This window comes from Brachyistius frenatus, unplaced genomic scaffold (genome assembly GCF_029030835.1).
Source record: "Brachyistius frenatus isolate BFR_SWC_R1_liver_20210118 unplaced genomic scaffold, ASM2903083v1 Contig_61, whole genome shotgun sequence".
NCBI classification, from domain to species: domain Eukaryota; kingdom Metazoa; phylum Chordata; class Actinopteri; family Embiotocidae; genus Brachyistius; species Brachyistius frenatus.
In genome coordinates this window covers 1729201-1751001 of record NW_027210660.1, presented here as the reverse complement: position 1 = coordinate 1751001, position 21801 = coordinate 1729201, and the positions used below count along the sequence as shown (strand labels likewise).

The 21801-nt window shown below is 40.6% G+C and overlaps 1 protein-coding gene across 2 annotated transcripts in view; it reads right to left on the bottom strand.

Annotated features, from left to right (window-relative positions):
* Positions 1-6782, bottom strand: part of LOC138625327 (neurocan core protein-like) — a 42845-nt gene extending 36063 nt beyond the window's left edge. For both annotated transcript variants that reach the window (XM_069706181.1, XM_069706182.1), the window contains exon 1: positions 6395-6782. The gene's annotated coding sequence lies outside the window, so the exon portion shown is untranslated. The remainder of the gene's footprint in view (positions 1-6394) is intronic.
* Between the last annotated feature and the right edge of the window lie 15019 nt (positions 6783-21801).

The following is a 21801-nucleotide window of genomic DNA, read 5'->3' as shown; positions in this document are numbered from 1 at the left end:
CGAAGATGGGAGTAAGCCATTTTTTTTCCCCCTTTGTGCTTGACATTTGACAGAACAGTGAAAGTTTGAGCTCTTCCCACCTTTCGGAGAGACACATTTCTCATGGAGTTAAAATCCAACAATTAAAATTAATATCTTTTACAGGAGGTTCCAAAACCTTTCTGGGAAACCGGGAACAGCACAATCGATGTCTAAAAAGTAACCATGGTCTAAAAATGGCACACGTACAGAAACAGAACCCGTTTTAACAGGAAGGAGTCAAACCGCCTGTCTTGTCTCTCCTACCGTAACCTGACAGAAAAAGGTGATTCCTCTCCTCTCCTTTTCTTAATCATATCTCACAAAACTATTACCTCCAGAGAGCAACAGCGTGAATGGGAGAATAGCAGCTCCAGATAAGTGTCAGACAAAGTAGTGAGAGGAAGAAGATGAAGGAAGAGGAATGAAAGGAAGGTCATTTTATCAGCATTGTGACAATGACAGTGCCATGATGAAAGCTCTTAAAATTTAAAAAAAAAAAATAAAAAAAAGGCAGTTCAAAGCTCCACAATTCCTCTTAATTTGCTGTTTGTGTAAAAAAAAAAAAAAAAAAAAAAAAAAAAAGGCTGCAGAAAGTCCATTTAAAAGATGTGCTGCTAAAATTTGTACTTCTATGTGTGACTTTGGTCAATTAATTGTAAAGACGGGAGAAAAATTCAGGAACAGCGTGTTACAGTGGTGATTTGATGCCACATAAGAGACATTAAAGCAGAGTGGATGAACATGAATTTTTCAAGAAACTGAAAACAAGAAAGGAAACTGGGAAAAGTGAACTGAGTTGAATCAGGTATTCACATCCAGCACACAAACACACAGATAGTCTTTGTGTTCAGCGGGCCTGTGAGGTGACTAATCACACTCAAAGCAACTAATGACTCATGCAGTTCTGGCCGGGGCTTCGGATGGAGAGAAGACTCTGGAAAGCTGCTGGTCCCTTGGATTCAAGATTACACACTCCATCCTCTCACACTGACACCATTGATCTCTCTGGGCACTGGGACAGGGGTGATTTAAACTAGCTCGATAACACGCTTAGGGGAGGCCAAGTTAAAAGTTGGCTGGGTGTGTGTGCAGTAAAGCGGGGAAAGGAGGTAATTTAGATCAATCTGAAGGATCCTTGACGGACAAGTTCAGCGAGAAAGAGACAAGGGGAGGCAACTCTGGGTCATGACTTCAGTTTGTAGTAACTCAGTAGGTCAGAGGCAGAAATAACTTTCCTCCTTTTGTTAAATATTAAGGAAGAAAACATACAGTATGGGTACCCAAGAGGAAATGTACTGATGCGATGTTTAATGCATGTCTCACCAATTATGTTTTACACACCTGCCAGAGATTGACAGCTTTCATAACATCCATCTGTTTCCTACCTGGATGTAGTGCTATTAAGCTGCTGAGGAGCTGCACTTGGCAAACCTGCAGCAGATGATCTCAGACATGCTCATTTTCTATCGACACCTCTTCATTCTCCGCCTCATTCTGGCGCCGCCAATATGTGTGTTTTTGTTGTGTGAGCCTGTACAAAAGGCGCAGGTTTCACTGGGGGAGATTCGGTGTATGTTCACCAACTGCCAGTTGGGACAAAAAAACAACAACATTTAAATGCATTTCATTAACATATGAGGGAGCCGCATTATTTAAAAGTGTGCCCATAATGGTGTGACAAAAGAGTATCGTAGCTTTCAGAGGAAATAGAAAACCAGTGAGCGACATACAGCTGCCCTCAGTCAAATCAATCACTGCTCATTTCTGTAACGCATCAAAAAGGATCAGATCACCCTGACATCAATTGATTTCTAACCAGTGAAACTTTTTACTGCAAGAGGAAGAGCTTCTCATTTTACCTCTGAGCAAAAAAACAAGCTCTAAAATCAGTAAATAATTAGTAAAAATGTGTTCTTGGAGTGCAGAGGACTCGAGATGAGATGTATCTACTGGGAAGAACAAAAAGTAGATGAAAAGATAACCTTGCCAAAAATAAATCAATATTTTGAGATAGTAAGTAGAAATTATCAAAGTATTAGTTATAAATTATTGTAATTATAATTTGGATGATGGTTGATAACTCCCACTTGAAGCATCCTAATGTGGAGTTTTAATAAGAACTTTCTTGGTCATTATTTTTTTTTATTCCCCCCATCATATTTTTACATCCAAAATAAGATACTTTTTCATGCTATTTTAAAAAGAGTAGATACAGTGTTTTTTAGTAAGTCACCAATTTTAATTTATGTGCAGTTCTTATGCTTGCATCTAAAAAAAGGAAAATAAAAACATACATTAAACAAAATTGTCAAAATGTCATTTAAAACTTCCAATAATAGAGATGTCAATTTGGAGTTATATTTCTGACCACCTGATCAATTTAAGGTCAAGATTCCCTCTCCTGAGTGAACCGAAAAAATTAAGCTGTGGCTGCAAATCCCACACAATGAGCTAAAATGGGCTCAAAAGCTTCATACTACACCTTTGACATTATTCCTACAGTCATTTGATCCTTTGTTGTCATAGGGAAATTGTTAGAGCAGCTTTAAAACTATGAAGTTCAAATATTTTGTTTGTAAAATATTTGTTTTGGTAATGATTTAAGGGTCAGAGGTCAAATATAAGCAGCAAGGGACTGTTCATGCTATCTAAGTGGCCACTACACCAGCTGTGTCTGATAGACAGCAGAGGTCAATGGTGAAGGTTTGGATGTTAGCTCTTGATAACAAAGCCAATAAAGGATCAGGTGCACGAGACGCAGCCATCATCTTGAGTGTATTAAATCTCCAGAAACACACACTAACGCACACACGCACACACTTTCTGTATTTCTTGCATCATCAGCGTTACCATAAACCGGTCACAGTTAGACCATATTTTTATCCACAGTGGAAAGTGGTCAGAAAAAACAGAAACCGTGAAACGAAATGGAATCAGAGACACAAACACAGACATGCTGGTGGGACTTCATCCAAGAATTCCTCATCTTTAATGATGTGCTGAGTTCGTGGAATATCAACGAGGCAAGGAAAGACGGAAAAAGAGCTCTGTCCTTCAAGTGTTTATTACCAGTGCCAAATGCCCAGAGTCAGGAGCTATCGGCTCATTCTCACATCAGCACTTAACAATAAAGAAGTGCTGAATGGAGATATTTCAAAACAGGGTGACATTACATATCCAAAAACTAACTGCAATAACCAATGAACAGGCAGAAAGGGACTAATTATTCTAATCTCTGTGCTGCAGAGGCTGATAAAAGTTTGGTGCTGCCTCAAAGAGCTTCTTGTAAAGCCAAACATTTGTCTTCCACCAGACCTTCGAGGAGAGCCCCTGGCCAAGGACAAAGAGAGGGACCTTTCTCTTTGTGTGGGAGAGCTGTTCAGCTGTGGTTTCATCTACGCTTGTAATGATTGGCCTGGTGGGCTGCTTTAGTCCCTCCCAGGCTAAAGACCGGAGGTGATTGATGGATTGGTTTTTCCAATCCCCTTTGGGTTTTGGCAGCTGGGCACTCGCGCTGCAAGAGGGTTTCAATATTCCACAGAGAGGAGAGGGAGGCTGAGTTTGGCTTAAAGTCTGCATCCTGAAACTCAAAACGAAGAGTCTTCATTGGTCTTTTTCTTTTTCACTGTTTGTTGTTCAACTCACTGGACTCTGAGAATTGGGAGCTGTCCAGTGCTGAAAACATGGACAGTTTTTACTCCTCTGACTGTAAAGTCATTGTTCGTCCGAAACCTACAGTCATCTTCTGGCAGTAAACAAACCACAAAGTTCAAAGAGGTCAGAAAATTCCCACTTCAGTTTGCATACCGATTCACAGTTGGATCTGCTGTTTGTGAATCAGAGTTAAAAAAAATTTAAAAAAAAGTGGTCTGCAGTCATCTGCTGCACTGTACAACTCTCCATCACACTCTGATCCAAACAAAACCAGCACTTTTTAAGGGCAGCATAATCATAAATCAACACGCATGTGGCTCTCTCCGAAGTGAAGCTTATTTTGATCATACCTGGGCTGCTATAAGCGAGCAATGCTACTCATTTGCATTTATATAGCCCCATTCTGGTAGTTATTAACACTGTATTAGAGGGAATAGAACCCATAATCACCTGCGTGACATCTTGGAGTGGGCACTTTCTTACCATCGAGAATAATATCAAACTCTGACTGAGAAGTACATTTGGCTTCTACTGAAAATACAACATCAGCAAGGCTTTTGAAACACTTCCATATAAGACAAATGGAGGAGAAAACTGCACACTTGTGAGCAGAAGTTGTCACAAGTGTGTCTTATTGAATTCATTTGATCACTATTTTCATCAGAAAATAAAACAAATGGTCTGAATATTTGAGCTCATCAATCAGTTATTATTTTCTCTTTTTTTTCTTTTGGTTTTATGTAAAAAATGCAGAAAAACTGTGAAGAACTTTGCCACACTAATTGTTTTGACCAATCAAACTTAAACATATCCAGTTAAGGTCCACAAAAGACAAAGAAAAGCAGCAAATCCTCACAACAAAGAAGCTGAGAACAGGAGTAATTCTTCTATGGAACCACTAATCATCATCTATCTTCTCCACCTATCTGAGAGCATCTCACATGACCCTTTTTTTTTTCATGTAAAGTGACTCCTGGGATTGCAGACGGCTCAGTGCCAGACATGACAAACAATAGTGGGGTTGAATGAGTGCAAAATGTGCAGCGACAGACAGCGAGCCAGCTGAACTGAGCTCGCACTCTATTTTAGAATCAGACCCTTTTCTTTCCCTCAACACAGCACCACTCTGTGATCCCTCTGCTCCTATGAGTGCACTCATCTACATACGCACATGAACACACCAACATACACGCAACTACTGTATGCATGCCAGGGCTCATGGATGCCAACACACCCTTTCAAACACGCACACCTACTCACTCGCTCGCTCGCTCGCTCACTCACTCACCCACCCGGACCGAATGAAAAATGCATGCTGTAAACTTTCAGCTGGGTCTTGTTGCCTCATTCCTCACTATTCTCCTCTCCTCTCATCCCACTTCTTAGCTTCTGTGTTCTGTGTGAGCTCTCCCAAACCCACATTTTCTGAGCTGGAGCCCCTCTACCATGTTGCGTTGCCTAGTTAACCTCGTCCTGCTTCATGGCTCTGAGACACAGCTGGTGGTGAGCGACACTAACAAGGCCATAGAAGAAAAGACTTGGACTCCTCCAGACTAAAGCGCTGAATGGAAACAGAATGGGCTTTATTGGGTTGCAGGGGCTCTCATATTCTCAGACAATACAGCTCATTTGTCAAGGTGACCCACGCTGTTCTCCTCCTTCACTGTGATTTGTACATGCCAGTGTTTGTTTACAGAGCGGGTCCTCATCAATAAAACCCTCTCAAAGATCTGGTCACCTGCTTGGCACCAGGCAATCAATCTCCTTTACCATCATTGGCTCACTTTTTGTATAATTTTTTTTTCATATTTTGAGGACAAAAGCAAAGTTTGTTTAACAAAGGTAGAATGCACAGACATGAATGTAAAAATGAAAATACAGGAAGAAGCAGCCGGGAGACCCAGTAATCACAATAATCCAGTTTCTATAGAGTATCTTTGATGTCATGCCCAGGTGACAGCTCTGGAAGTGGACCAATAGAAGATCTGATTTAGGCAGTTACTCAACACATGTTGTTTGTTCACCAAAAGGCTCTGATTTACATAATATATTTCACAAACACCTGTTCAGGTGTTCAGATCTGCTTCCACAATCCCATCACCCAACAGAAGGCCTAGTCACCTTTGATTCCTTTTAATGAAGTCATCTGTAAAGGAAGATTCTGAGGCTCAACTGAACCAAAGCACAAGTTTGTGTGATAGAAGACAAGATCAGAGAAAACCATGTAAAGGACACACTAACAAGGTTACTTGGGGAGTTGATGATTTATGCATGAACCTACATGGCCCGTAAATATAGACCAATATTAAAAGCTTTGACCTGTAAATAATTAAAGCTATCCCGAACGGGTATGATTTGTTACGCGTCTGGGAAGCTGACGCTGTGGTAGTGCCATGGCGAGGACGTTGATTGGTGTACAGGAAAAAAAATACTTATTACTTCCACTTATTACGTTTGCATATGCTTAGATATTGCATGGATAGGCAATGTTTGAAGCACCCTAAAATTCTTAAGCGGTTTTATCACATAATTTTGTTGCAGTTGCTTCAAAAGTGCGCTTTTTTTTATTGCAGCCAAGAAATGAAAGCACTTAAAACCGTCTTCCAGGCTGAGAGATCTCAGGCGCCTCTGGCCACCCGGTGACTTGAGATATGACACACTGACCAAAACGACTGATTTCATACATTAAGCATGCGGAGAATATCATGCCTACTCTTACCGTATCTGGCGAACCAAGTCGCGTCTTAATGGTGCAATCCTCAGGAATGTAAGCCTTGCGCCTCAGTGCAGGTGCTCTCCAAAGCTCCCAGAGGGTGCAGAGACGGCAAGCGACGAAACAAGGGTGAAACGGCACTTTGCAGAGGCAAAAGAGACCGGCGGGGGGGGGGGGGGGAGTGCGTGCACTCGGACTTCTACTCCTTCAACATTATCCTCTCCTCACTGAGCAGCAGCTTCTGCGCCGGTCATCCCGTCAGACACTGATATCTTCCAGATCGGAATAGATGAGCGCACACACACACGCAGAGAGAGAGAGAGAGAGAGAGAGAGAGAGAGAGAGAGAGAGAGAGAGAGAGAGAGAGAGAGAGAGAGAGAGAGAGAGAGAGAGAGCAAGGTGCTCCCTCCGTCCCCCCACCTCACCAGCAGAAGCAAAATCGGTTTGAACAAAGAGGCAAGCAGTGACAGGCAGACGGCTCCAGCGCCCCCATTCAAAGTGGGGGAGACGAGGGTGGCGGTGCGGGTGGGAGGGGAGAGTGGGGGGGGGGGGGGGAAAAAAGAGAGAGAGGGGGGTGTACTTTATATGACCATAATCCGATTCCTACATAAACCTCAAAAGGTTGATCCGGTGTCTGTGAATTAAATTGGAATTTACCCATGAGCTTACAATAATAGTCTGACCACCAGTTCACTCCCCCCCCCCCCCCCCAACAAATCCTCACACCCTCTGTTTCCACACATTTTCACACATCTCCTACAAACGACACAACTTGTGTAATCACATATAACCCCCAGGCCTTATTTTCTAATGAGACAAACTGATCACTATTCAGTTAATGTGCGCAGGAATAATGTTTGACGAATGCTCAGAATTTCTTGTCAATGCCGCTCAGCGCCTACAGATGCATCTCCCAACCTGGCAGCAGTCAACATCTCATCGCTGCAGCAGGCTCAATACAAATCAAACAGCATCAGTCTTCATTACATTATACAGAAAAGGAGAAGAAAAAAACAACTTTGTTGCTGATGGCAGCTCTGACCATGTAAGGCTGTCTGACTGCAGGTTCAGCTCTGACACTTATTTCTGTCAATGACAAAGTGAAGAGCAGCAGACTCCTCTTTGTTATTCATCATTCTTTAGGTCTGCAGTCTGTTGCTCCGTGCTCAAGATGGTTTTGAATTATGCAACTTCCCTTGTGTAACGGAGGCACGAGTTGGTTTTGGAATCTTAATAGAGCCACTAATCACAGTAATCACAATGTCACTGAATTAAAATCGTTACTTACCCATTGGTTTGGAGAGTCTCTGTGTAGACGTGTGAGGCCTGAAATAATAAAGGATGAATGAATTACTGATAATTCTTTTTCATTTTAACCAAAATTCAACCCAGGTGACTCGCCTGTTGGTCAGTCATTAGAAACTCTTGCTTTGCAACCAAACTGTGTTCAGATCTTCTTAACTTTATTCACATTCTAGTGGACCTCTTAAAGTTTCTGCTGCCTTTTGAGGAACATGTAAACAAGCATGCATAAGAATATTTCAATTTGATTCAGGAGTCTTGGGTTTGAATAGTTCACTCATAAAACATCATGCAGCTTCAATACATGATAATAATACAGAGTTTAGTACATTATACCACCAGACATGGGAAAAAGATGCTTATATCCAACTTCAAAGCTACTTTAAGTTGTCTTAATAGATTTGTTTGGGCCACTTGGGGGCAGCAACTAGCATTAAAAATAACATTAACATATTAACACAGTGTAAAGTTGTAATGATGAACATGCAAAATGTTCACATGTAGCAGACATGAAGAAACATTAGCATTAATTTGGAGTAATGAATACAAGTTCAATATTTCTGTTTTGGGTCGCAGCAATTTTCTGAAGAAAATATCCACCTCTTCATTTGAGAGATGCTCCACTACAGTTTTATGCAAAGGTTTTGGTACCCCAGGGCACCTTTTGTTCATTTTTGTAGAGAAAAGAGGTGAATACAACATCTGCAGCAAGCACACATTAAACCAAGCATTTATTTACATGTTACTGCACTATTACTTTTTTATATATATATATATATTTAAAAACAAATCTTACACTAATTTTGTTATTTGCAAGAGTTTGGGCTTCATGCTTCAGCCTACCCTCATTAGGACTACTGTGCAAGTCCAGAGATGTCATTAGGGAATTGTTCCAGGCTTAAATAATAAATTATTATAAATGATAAATTGTCTGAATTGTCAAATGTTGTCGTAAGACTCAACAACTTGCGGCTCCTTCAAGGTGAGGATCTGAAAACAAATCTATCCCTACAAAGCATCTGAAAGCTATGAAAAAAAAAAAAAATCCAAGCGCTTTCAGTTTTCAATTCCCACAGTTTGAAAGAAATGTCAGTTAAAGGGAACTGTGGGAGGCGAGATATGATCTGGAGAAAAACTTTCAGATAAATCTGCACGTTTGTCAGGCAGAAAGACAAATGTTTTTACAGGAAGGTTCAGCAGATAAACAAATAAGATCTTCACGGAGGAATCATCAGAGGGAAGCTACTCGCAACTTCATCACAGAAGTATACGTTTGAACTAAACAGCACCAAATCTAGTCATTTTGGAAAGAAGCGCTGGACAGGTGAGGGAAGGGTGGGTGAAGAACCCTGAATGTAGAAAAGACAAACATTTAGCAGGCAATAAAAAGCGTTTACAAGCTCTTATATACAATATGTCAAAGCAGGGTTAAGTACTCACTTGGAAGGGTGCCCAAACTCTTGCACATAACATTTTTTCAAGTTGATGGCATGAAAAGTAGCCATGAATGAACGGTTGGCTCTCATTTATTTCATTTTATTTCAAGAAGAGCAACATCTGCTGCTTCTGATGAGAGGTGTGGGAGCGAACCAAAACAAAGAGCTGAAAGAAGCTAAGAAACTCTGCAGAGCTGAGGGGAACTGCAGTCTTTTTACCTATTGTTGGTATACAATTGTAATTAGAGCAACTTTGAGGGGAATTCTGGCTAAAATGGATGTCAGGGGATTAAACATTCATAAAATGTGTTGAAGCTAGTGTTTCCTGAAGCCCACAATGTTTTCAGACATTTGCTGAAATACTCAATGTGTTTCAAGGGCTGTCACAATCATGAAACTTTAATTGTCAGACAAATAAATGCATTAAAGGATTTAATTGTCTTTGTTCATTTTATGCCACTGTTATATACATGGTTTGAATTACGGGGAGCTAAGGGGAGCTCAGCTGTCCAGAGAAGGACCTGAGCTCCACTGAAAGCCGACTTGGCCACATTTTAGGAGGAGCTCTAAAAGGTAGGTTAGGTAGTTACTTTATTAATCCCAGAGGGGACATTTTTTTCGCTACAGCAGCATACAGGAAGCAATAGATAATAATAGAATAACAGAAAGCAATAAAATAGCAGTAAAATAGCAGTAAAAATATTAAATATAAAATATAAAATGCACAGTATATACAGTACAGTATATATCTATATATATATTATATACAAACAACCAAGAACACAGACAACAGTGTCATTGTTGTGTGATGGATTTTGCCAGAGGTGAGTTATTGTACAGACTTATTGCGGTCGGGGCAGGAATGATCTCCTGTACCTGTCCTTGTGACAGCGGAGCTGAAGGAGTCTTTTGGAGAAAGTGCTCCGCTGTCCCTGCAGCAGGTGGTGGAGAGGGTGGTCAGGATTATCCAATACGGATAATAGTTTGTTCAGCGTCCTCCTCTCCACCACCTTTTCCAGGCTGTCCAGTTTGTAGCCGATGATGGAGCCGGCCTTCTTAACCAGTTTGTTAAGTCTGTTGGTGTCTCCGGCTCCAATGCTGCTCCCCCAGCAGACCACAGCGAAGTACAGTTCACTGGCCACAACAGACTGGTAGAACATCTCCAACATCTTGCTGCACACATTGAAGGATCGAAGTTTCCTCAAGGAAAAGAGTCGACTCATCCCCTTCTTGTAGACAGCGTTGATGTTGGTCTTCCAGTTCAGTAAAACATCGTCCATTTTTGTAGTCACAGGGTATAGGTTTTGATTTTCTGTACATTAAGGTTGCAGATCAAATTAATTGTAAAAAAGTAAATGTGTTAATTTGCTCATTATACACCAATTTCTGAACATTTGTCTCCACAAATAAATCACAATGCTGTGTCTATCCCTGCTGCGGCTGCGCTGCACTCAAATCCCTAAATTTACTTTGCCAAATTAACTTCTCATCTCTTTACTTCAAGAGACAGACAGACAGACAGACAGACAGACAGATGTCACTTAGTTCAGTTGTCTGGTTGCTTCTAGTGGTTTAAAATAGAAATTTTGGCCCCTAATCCATTTTCCCTCTTTGGTAGAAAAGGATACGACAAGGAAAGTGAAGAAACAGCCAACATGAGAGAGAATCCTTTTCACAGTAACCCTGCAATTAACTGCACTGCTGCTCATTTCCATGTGCATGTGACACATTTAGTAGAGGTGTTCACCAGAAAACATATATATATGCGTGTGTGTGTGTGTGTGTGTGTGTGTGTGTGTGTGTGTGTGTGTGTGTGTGTGTGTGTGTGTGTGTGTGTGTGTGTGTGTGTGTGTGTGTGTGTGTGTGTGTGTGTGTGTGTGTGTGTGTGTGTGCAGTATGTGTGTGTCTGATCATAGTTTAACAATACACACAATTTATGAAGAAGAGCCACGTGGTGTTTGGCCATGATGCTTTTGTCAATCTGTGGTGCTCCACTTATGAGCCTTTAAACCACAGCAGATGAGGAGGGCAAAGTAAAATGACATCATTTAAAGAGCACCAGTCAAACGGTGGGAAATGATGTGGAAATATTGTTAAGAATAAGACAGCTGTTAGTTTCATCCAGCTGATTTTATGGACATGTTTGGAAATGATTATGACAATGATGCGCAAATAACTGCAATCAGGATATTATGTCATAATTATGACAGGCCTACGTGTTTCTATTGTGATCTCAAAGTGGAGACACTTCTGAGGAAGTATATATGATCATCATTACATTGTTGTGCGTTTCCACTTGTGTTTCTAACCCTGGGGCATTCAGAGCTGACTGGGGCATGAGAAAGTTAACATGTACGGAGAAAGACTTCTTGTAATTCAATCGTAAATTGATCCTCTGGAATTGAAGCCAAGGGCAGATCTTCTGTCCACGGTGCCACTGATCTGTTTCCACTCCACAGCGGTGTCACATAACAGGTATTGATTACTCTTATTGAACAGCATAGGCTTACAATTTGTGGTCTTCTGATGTAAATATTATGGGCATTGTCTGATTTCTTTTTATGTAATGTGGTATTTGGAGCACTGACAATGACGTAGGAGCAAATGTAGGATATATGCGAGAGCAAACCCTGAGCAGGCTGAAAATCTTTTTGACAAATGTTGCTTCATTCAACCATATAAATACATCTTCATGCTTTCTTTCATATTTGGGTTTTTCTTTGATTCAGAATATCTGCTTGTACAAAAAACATAAAAGCTTCTTCATCTCCATCTCCATTTCAAAGGCAAACAAATTCAGATAAAAAAAAAAAAGCTGTTTGATGTCTCACTTCAGTGTATTTTAGTTATATTTAATCATTTTGAGTGCGTAAAGCGAGTGTTAGACCTGATTTTCTTAGCATCCATGTGTGTTTTGTTATATTTTTATGAGGCAGACAGAGGAAAAATGTGCTAATCACACACACACGCATACAGACAGACAGACAGACAGACAGACAGACAGAAATACAAGCAGCAGTTAAGGTCTTCCACTGATGCTCCTCGGTGTGTTTATTTTACAGGCAGACATATTTACAGACGGGTTTGTTGACAGGGTCCTCATCAGCGCTACGAGAGTGATGGGGAAAACAGAGACGGATCCAGCTGTGGGGGATTCATCAAGCTTGCCCTGCATCTTGGATTCCCTCAGAACACGACGGGAGGAGGAGCGGAAAGAGATGCAGAAGCACAAAACACTGCTCTGAGAGTTTTACTGCAAAGGCCTCGGGGAACTGGGAGCCGCGAACATGTGAGGCACCCCGAGATCTTCAGCACACGAGATCTAACTTTGCAGGAGGGAAATGTTTGTTGTTTGCTGATTTGTGGTTGAACTGCTGCAGCAGAGGCAATGCTATATAGTAAAAATATCCTAAATCATATTTATGTATGTCACTGCAGGAAATGAAATTAGACATCAGCGTGTGTTTATACTGAAACACTAAATGCAGGATTTTTATAGTGTAGAACACCAATTCACGCCACCCCACACACACAAACACACGTGAAAGGAGGTTTGTCTCAGTCTTAATGTGAGCTGTGACTTTTAGAAATGTCAGGCACCTCGCCAAACAGAGAGTGTCAATCACTCTCTAGCAAGAGAGCAGTCGTGCACGCACAATGGAGAAGGCACAACATACAAAGGGAGGCAGGATGACACAGAAACGACTTCCGGAAAGCGATTACAGTATCTTAACGGGAACAAAATGACGCTTCCAAGCAATGCATGCTGCCCTCAGTAGGGAACAGACAGCGTAATGAGGCTTTCAGTAGCGTCATGATTTCCACGCTGGTTGAGAGGGTGTGTTTAGAGTCCTGTGTTTGCTTATTATTCGCTGGGCATGCTGTTAATGGGAAGGGATCAAACAGGCCAATAACCAAGCCACATGAAAAGGAGGGGAAACAGGATATCTCCCTATAGAGAGAAGTCGAAACTAAAGTGTTTTTTCTAAACTCCAGTCTTTGTGCTGATGGGGCAGACTTCGTTCAGCCGCCACGCTGTGTTTAAATGTTTCCGGGCCAAGCCGCCCCATCTGGGCAGCAGCAGGGCAGCCATAGAGGAAGTCAGGGAGACGTGGTTGGCACAGACGCTAACCACATGCAATACCTCCATACTGTCTGACCACAGGACCACTGGTTTCTGTTTGCTTTGGCCTAATTTTCCCTTCACTGCGTCTAAAATTCTGGGGGTCTTTTGATACAAGCTGACACATATAGTCATTACAGGCAGAAGTTCATTTTTTTTAATGTTTTCTGTGGAAAACGTTCCCTTCTGAGGCTCAAAGCTCATTTCTGTAAAAATCAGGCACTTATTAACTGAATCATATTTTGAGACACTGAAGAAGTAAAAGGATTATAATAACATCAATTAGTTTGATCACAATAAAGACAAAAATGGATTTATTGTTCTTAACGGTTATATCTGGTCCTTCACCTTCAAGCACGATCTGTGCTGGCAGCCCGATCCGTTCTGCATATGTAAAAAAGTCGGAATGTGCGTAGAATTTCGCATCTTTTCCAAAAATGCCCGATCCGTTACATTATATTTTAAATCGCTTTAATTCTCACAAGTGAGACTGAGCTCCGTCTCACCCTGATTTCTTGTCAGCCTTTCAGCAACATCAGGAGAGCTGGGAAATAACAAGTGAGAGGAGCTCAGAGTCCATTCTCCACAGTATATTCAATGCAGCTAACCTACACAGAATTGTGTAACGTAACATGGACAAACAGAACAATCCTTTTAACGGCCTTGTGTCATCATATTCCTTTAACCTCTGTATTTATCAAGTAATTTTAGTTAGACATTTTTTCACAATAATTGTTATTGAAATAAGAGCAGTCTTGCAGCCTACTGTATCTGTGCCACAGTAGGCTGATATCAACTGTGTCACATACAAAATAACACAAGGATGAACAGGCGTAATATCCCAATGCCTTAGATAACTGGACAACTTTCTTACTGTCATAAGAATGTTAGATTTGGGTATCCAGCCTCTGCCTCCATGTTGGATCTGACCCACAATGCCACGGTTTTACCTTTAAGTAAACTCTGGTCATGTGACTCCTTACGCTGGACATGAAAATAAACCCTTACATGTTTAGTACAACATGTTTTAACCAATATTATTTGATTTCAGACAAATCATTGTCAATATTTACTTTTTAGGGTTTTATTTTGTTACATTTTGATGGCTATGAACTCAAATAATCAGGAATTTATGACAGAAATATTAAATGAACAAGTTTCTGTGACAGTTATGGTAAAAAAAAATTATTTGGCCCTGTGATGACTGTTTTGTAATGTGACATTATAGTGTTTACGGCCAGTGTATAAAATATTCTCGACTAGGCCAGTAGTTGTAAATAGTGCACCGGAAGTACAGGAAGTCATTGTAGTTTGGGATTAGTTATGTGGATCTTTAAACGACGGAGAGGAGCCAGAACGAAATAAGTGATAAGTAAAAAGATCACAACTTTTGGTTGACGGTGGGCCGAACAGGGCCTACAAGCTACTTCTGTCACCGCGTAGGTAGCGCTTCGTTTCCAAAAGTCCAGCTAAGAGCCAGCAAGATCTCGCTGGTGTCTCCACTTCAAGGATGAAAGTTATTTCTGATGTACGCTATGAAGAGGATGGACACACAACTGAGCTGGCACCAGCAACTAACCAACACACGGACACGATCTCAAGCCCGGAAGGTCTGCTGATGGTGAGTCACCCTCCCACCCCCCACTTTATTATTATTATTATTTTATTTTTTTTAAACTGATGCTTCTTGATGCAGTAAATGCACACATCTGACTCAGTTTGTAGGTGGGGATGATGTTGATCACTGGGTTAGGACAGATTCGGTGCCTGTAAACTTCCGTGTTGAAATCATCTCGCACTGAAATGTATTTTGTGTTGTTCTTTGTGTTTGTATCTTACTGGCATAAAAGCACAGGAAATGTTTTTAATTTGTCTTTACTCTTTCCTAAGTTCTCTCTATCTTATGAAACCTCCCCTATATCAACACTTGACCAATAAAGCTCGAGCGCCATAGGTGTATTGCCAAAAAGTGGTCGCGCGCCAAAAACTGATTGCCGTCTGCGGATGCGCGCGTAACCTGTTAAAGCTACATGACACAGTTTGTAGATATCTACAGTTGCTTTTATCTCCATCATACTGTCGTAACGTGCAAATACACATTACTTCGTATGTCTATGTGAATCTAATGTAACCGAATAATCACAGTTGTGGCCAAAGACGTGTGCAGTTTGTAGCATCATCAGGCATGATATTTATGATTTATTGTCTAATGTTAATGTCTAATATCCTTGTTTATGTTTGGAAACTACACTGCAATTAATATGATTCACAGACGGGTTGTATAAAACAAAGAAAGTATCTCGTATTACTGTTCAGTGAAAATCATGTACAGTACAGTATATCCAAAACATCAACGTTTTATCACCTGCCCTATTTTCAGCTCTATGGCAAAGTATTAACCAAAAGTGAGCAATTTTCTCGACTCTGGACGGTAGTACAGTAAGAATAGGGATCAGGTCACCTAATGAACTATTAACTATTTCCATGAAAACTAGTGAACTCCATCTACTAATTATTAATGTGGACTGTGGCTGAAGGCATCTGAAAATGCCACAGGTTGAGGTTTTTTGTTTTAGGTATCAAGGATTTTAAAATGAGATGGTCTTCGAAGTGAAGCTGTATCTTGGTATTGAGTTAGAGAAGAAAAATATTAGAAAGGATGTATTGGCAGCCTGGAAAACTCATAAACAGCAGTAGAGGGATTAAAAGTATCAAGGGAGCTGAGAGTTTGGAGGAGGAGAGAACAGAAGAGGCAACAAATTCCCAAATCAGAAATAGTTTTGCAGGGATAATACAAATGTTTGAGCTCCATGTTTCTGAGCGAGAGTGAGACTATTTTTGGTGTTGTGTTGATTTGGATTTGTTTTGATCTACTAAGTTTCAGGGTTGGTTGGTTTGTGCGTGTTTTTGTGGGTACATCAGTGTTTGTGTTACTGTTTGGATGATGGGAAAGAGCTTTTAGATCAGCCTGGACGACAGCTTTAACTGCCCCAACCCCCAACCACACACACACACACACACACACACACACACACACACACACACACACACACACACACACACACACACACACACACACACACACACACACACACACACATACTCTCAGAGGGATGCAGGCATGCACAACTGACCAAAAAAAAAAAAAAAACTTTTACATGCTCAATTAACCACTGATCTACCTTGGCAGATAAAATTCAGGTCATGTGTGGGGGAGCAGCTGTGTGTGTGTGTGTGTGTGTGTGTGTGTGTGTGTGTGTGTGTGTGTGTGTGTGTGTGTGTGTGTGTGTGTGTGTGTGTGTGTGTGTGTGTGTGTGTGTGTGTGTGTGTGTGTGTGTGTGTGTGTACGTACGTGTGTATTTGTGTGTGTTGATGCTTGTGCACATGTGCCTCTGTGTGTAGTCGTGTACAATCTCATGCATGATTGGGGTGTGTAGGTGACTGAAATTGTGTGTGTGTGTGTGTGTGTGTGTATGTATGTGTGTATCTGTCTAATGAGCTCTCGTGCAGCATCTGTGGTCCATGCCACACTCAGCCTTTGTCCTTCTCCTCCTGGTTCCATCTGGTTTCATCTGGTCGCTGTCTTCAGAGCGGCAGATAAAAACCACACATGGCTTTGAAAACAGGAAACTGTGCTGTTGAAGCCTTTGGCTATTATACTATCTTTACACACACATACAATACACCGTGAGAGAAAAGCACACGCACGCATACACACATACACGCGCGCACACACACACACACACACACACACACACACACACACACACACACACACACACACACACACACACACACACACACACACACACACACACACACACACACACACACACACACACACACACACAGCAGGTTTTTATGTATGTAGTATTAACCTACATAGATTATATGGTGAAAACATGATCAATTATATAAACTCTACTCGAAGTTTACTATTATCTACTGTTCTCCACTTTATGGTAAATTAATAGAATATAATTTCCTTCCATTGGTAGTTTTTCTTTTACTCTGCTATAAAGGAGCACTCTAGCGGTTTAATATTACTTTCCGAGAAGGTTGGAGAACTTAAGAAACAGCTTTTTACAAAAGAAATAATAAGAATCAAAGTAGTAGTTGCCTAAGATGTTTTAACTTAATAACATCTTTCATTGGAACTTCCCTTTGGAAAAAAAAACAACATTTATTTAAAATTTCACACATCTAGTTTGTAATGCAAGCTTTCTTTTTCGAAATTTAAGATCTCAGTGCCAGTCTGAGATTATCCTAATGACATCACTATGACATCATCAGAGTTATTTCCTATAGACGTAAGGTGTTTTCAGTTTGGAACAAGGTCCAAACCAAAATTCATGTTTTTGTTGCATTGTATATACTTTATTTGTATTTTTATATTGAAATTTTGTGAGTGTGCTAAAGAACTTTGTGACATAACTACTTTTTCTTCTGCTGTTTAATGGGTGACGATAGCCCGACACAACTTCCTATAATTAGTACGAAAGTCCAAAACATCTGTTTTTAACACAGCAAACAAGCCGAAACCAGTTTGATCCAGACCACTCCCTTTGGTCAGACCAAATGTTGGTCCTTTGGTCCGGACTGTGGACGGGGGCATGTTTCACACCTGGTGTTTCTATTTGGTCTGGACCAAACAGGGTTGGTGTGAAAACCACTATAGCCCCCTGCAGAGACACAGAAGATATTCTGGAGTGCTCCTTTTACCACCGCACTCTGCTTTAGTCCACAGGACCCTATTTTGCTGTAACTCTGCTGTGAAACCACCCTGAACTACTTTACCTTGTTGTGCTCTGGTCCTCTCTGCACTATGAACTCTAATATAATCTAATGTCAGAAATATGACGTTTTAGTTGGAGATTAATTGTTATACAACTAATTTCGAGTCACGTATTAATTTTTTTTAATTTATGCCACTATTATAGTATAGACCTAATCAGAGTTTAATACTATGCCTTAGGAAGAATAGCTATTTATTGACATTGAACATTTGAACAAAAAATACTTAAATTATATATACATCATATACCATATGATGGAACCAATTCTAATTCTCTCTTCTGTACAATTAAACCGCAGCCAAAGAAGAGGGCTCAACGAGATGATGTTATTAAGAGTGCCAGTCAAACTTTAAACGGGGGAAAACAACATAGAAATAATGATGGAAATATGACACATCGGTCAGTTTCATCCAGCTGTTTGGAAACGATTATGCACAATGATTGCAGTCAGGTCAAAAAATTGTTGTGACAGACCAACTCTAACGCGATTCAGCCTTCCCTCCTCTACCCATCATTACTCTAGTCTCCTCTGCTGTAACTCACCTGTATCATATCGTAATGTCACTTTGATATAAAACTGTAACATAATGAAAGAATGAAACGAGTAGTTCCATATTTCTTCATCGCTGCAGGTGGGACTTGCCCTAGTTGGCCTGTTTCCTTCTTATTGCCTCACTCTGCCTCCCTGACACTGAGAAAAATCTGACTAAATGATCAACTAGATCTACAGACTCACTCCTCAACCTACTTTACTCCAGTTTTAACCCCGTTTCATCACCCAGGTCCTCTCTGTTTTTCAGCCTCATTCCGTTTTGCTAAAAAACATGCTCCACTTTTTGAAGCTCGACTATGTTCAAGGACTATATTTCATAACAGAGTACACTCATAAAACCGTTCATAATGTCATCTCTACTCTACTGCCAGCTATTGAACAGGGAAACATGGACCACAGCTATTTCCAATCACCGTAAACACAGGATGCTTTGCACAGAAATGCATGTAATTCATTGATTAGGGGAGTGGTTTAGCCCACAAGTGAAAAAAGCAGATCAAAGTATACAATGATATAAAGGCCACAACAGATATTTTCTGCAGCCTAAACTGTCCTGAACATTTTATATAGAATCGATAAAATTATATGAAATACCAAAAATGCCTCACAGAGAAGCTTGAACTGTTTTGTTGATGTTAGTTAGAATTTTCTCACCAAACCTGCAAATTAACGCAGGGAAAACATAAATTAACTCTCCTCTCTGTCCCTCTCTCCCTTTCACACACACACCCACGTCTAATGCCTCTCATGAAAATGCCCATCTGTTTGTTTTTCCTAATTACAACACATTTGGCTTGTCAGAACATTAACACAGCGTGAATCCAACATATTTTTTAAAGCACATAACTCCATTGGAAATATTGTGCATCTTGAAGATACACAGCTATTAAAGGAGAGCCAATTAACACTAATACAATCTCATACTGACTCCAGATGCAGTCAGGTTAATGTTGCGGGAAATTTGTGATGAGCCGTGAGCCTCTGTTGGTTTTTATGGGCCTTTTGGTCTTGGCAATCAAAACAAGTTGTGAACACAACATTGAGACCTATTGAGTTGATATAGAGAACTTGGTAGCCAAGATGCTTATTCACATATTGAGCAGATACAAAGCAACATTAGCTTTCATTTAGAGTCATTTAAAATCATGTCTCAGGCCACTTGAGAAATGCAGTCCAATAGCAACTCTCTTTTAGCTCTGTTTTTGGTCTCTACCTACTCCTGAGGGAAATAGCTGGTTCTGTAGCTGCTAAATACTCCACTATGTTTATGAGTGTCTGCTCACAGTGTCTGTCTGTAGTCTATTGGTTCAGAGTAGGTGTGCACAGCAAGATTTTAGTTGGCCCGCTTGCACTGCTTGCTTTGTGTTCGGCTGTGTTTAGCAAAGCTGTCAACTTATTTTTGATCATAAACCAAGTCAGCTAGGTGTACCCGCATCTTGAGGTGATGTTACCAACTTGTCAGTGGATAACACACACGGACATCCGCACTGGTAATAAGTGCCCTTGTATCAGTTTCTGTCAGTTATGGTGGCTAGTTTGTCATGTTTGCAACACTTATTGTCAGGAGAATCCAAGTTGTGTAACTCTGGCTGACTAGCTGTTCTTTTTCTGTAACCCTTCCATGTAGTTTAACCTGATGTGAGCGTAAAGCATGACTACTGATTTTGTATTGAAATTATCATTTTGTATGATTACCACAACAACTTTTTGTCCTAATTACAGTTTTCCATTTCTGATAGCAGCCATTGTCATGGATGCAGATTTGTCTCACAATATGAAGCGTAAACTACAGGAACAAGATTAATTTTTCAGAAAGACCAGTCAAAGCTGTGCTGAATGAGAGATTGCATTAAGTTAGAGGCTAACCCAAATGGGACATCAACCCTGTCACACTATATATTATATTATATTATATTATATTATATTATATTATATTATATTATATTATATTATATTATATTATATTATATTATATTATATTATATCAATAAGTGAGCTTTAGAGGTGCTGGGAAGTGGGTTTATTTTGTTCATGGGACAGAGTCGGGCTTGCTGTTTCTCCCTGTTTACATCCCTGTATTAACATTACAGACATGAGTGGATGAGTCTTCTGACATAAGTTTAAACCAGAAAGCAAAGTATTTCCTGGAGGTCCATTAAGTCAAAAATGTGGCCTTCATACTTCATTGTTATTCTGAGCAGCCTGGTTGTCCCTCATTTATTCAGTAGACTCTGAACATCTTCCTCTGCCTTAGTTGTGTCATTGCTGTCAGTCCGTCTGTCTGTCTGTCTGTCTGGTGAGGCGAACGTGATGTGTGAGGATTATGCAGACATACCTGTAAATCCTTGAGTAGCAGAAATAGCCATGCTGCACACTGCTAATCACAGCACCACTGAATCCTCCTTGACAGGATGTCACATTAAAGTACAGACATTGTACGTGAACATTTATTGTTTCCCATATTCCACTGATTTCTAGGTTAAAGGTTTGTACACCTATACACTCTAATAGACACGCATCCAGCCAGCAGGCTAGACTAAGACTCGCATTGATCACTGCACAGGGCTGGTCTTTAACCTCCTGGGTAAAAAGGGTAGTCTAATTGAAACCTCAGCAGCCTCAGGAGAGCTGAACTGTGACATTCACGAGTCCTGATACCAGGTCGCCTCCTTTTGGCCCCCCATGTCTCCACGCTCTCGCAGCGCTGTGCCGCTAATGGTCGAAACACTGCAATCCAACCATTGTGTCTCACAGCCGCTGCTCGCTCTCTTTCTCTCTGCTGCCGCTGTCGTGCTAATAAATATTTGGAGGAACTTTCTTGAAGGACACCAAGTTGTTGTGGCGTGTCCGAGGTGCTCCAGTAAATTACACCTCAGAGTCAGTTTGACTCTGCTAAAGGACAGAAAGGGAAGAGCAGGCCTTCTTAAACTTTTGCAACACCCCTTTCAGGGAAGACTTCTCAATGACAGCGAGGACACTGAATTACAATTTTGAGAAGTTTGTGGTATGAAAACCTTGACTGAAAAAATAAATAATAATTTAAGCTTGTATTTTATACATTAGACTCGCTATAACTTCACATAAGGGAACAAGTTAAGGATGAGGCTGCAGACTGCCTTCATTGTGATGATTTAGGGCCATCTAGTGGGAATAATTGGTGTCACACTGTAAAATACAATTAAATAAAATCAAGAAAACAATAT